The sequence below is a fragment of the Strix aluco genome, chromosome 1 (genome assembly GCF_031877795.1).
Source record: "Strix aluco isolate bStrAlu1 chromosome 1, bStrAlu1.hap1, whole genome shotgun sequence".
Classification (NCBI taxonomy): domain Eukaryota; kingdom Metazoa; phylum Chordata; class Aves; order Strigiformes; family Strigidae; genus Strix; species Strix aluco.
Genome location: NC_133931.1, coordinates 142,427,718 through 142,428,200, shown reverse-complemented (window position 1 = coordinate 142,428,200; position 483 = coordinate 142,427,718).

Here is a 483-nt window from a genome sequence, read left to right as displayed (position 1 = left end):
TCTCCTTTAATGAGGGTGTTTGAATTATGTCAGTATTTTGTGTCAGCTGTTGGAAATCAGCTTACACTGGATTTTTAGAAAATTGTATGAACACAATAACATGCACAATTCATTTTAATAAGTCAAGACACCTGGAAAATGGAAAGCAAAGAATACAAAACGGTGGGGAGGCGATAACATAATTATCTGTTTGGATTTCATTGAGCTTTTAAAAAAACAATTAACACTGTGTTTCTTACAGCTTTAACATAGACTAATACTGTGACATAATAGAAATTCTTACATTGTAATGATTAGGTTTTTTGAGATGAGAGAGTGCACAATTTCCATATAAAATCAAGGGGAGTGAAATCTGTACTACTTTGTTTATATAGCTTACCTGATTGATACTATGTTTTACACCGTGGGGTTGCATCTAAGAGGAGTGTTAGGCCAATAAAACTATATGAAAGAAAACAGATTCAGATATGAGACAGAAACAAG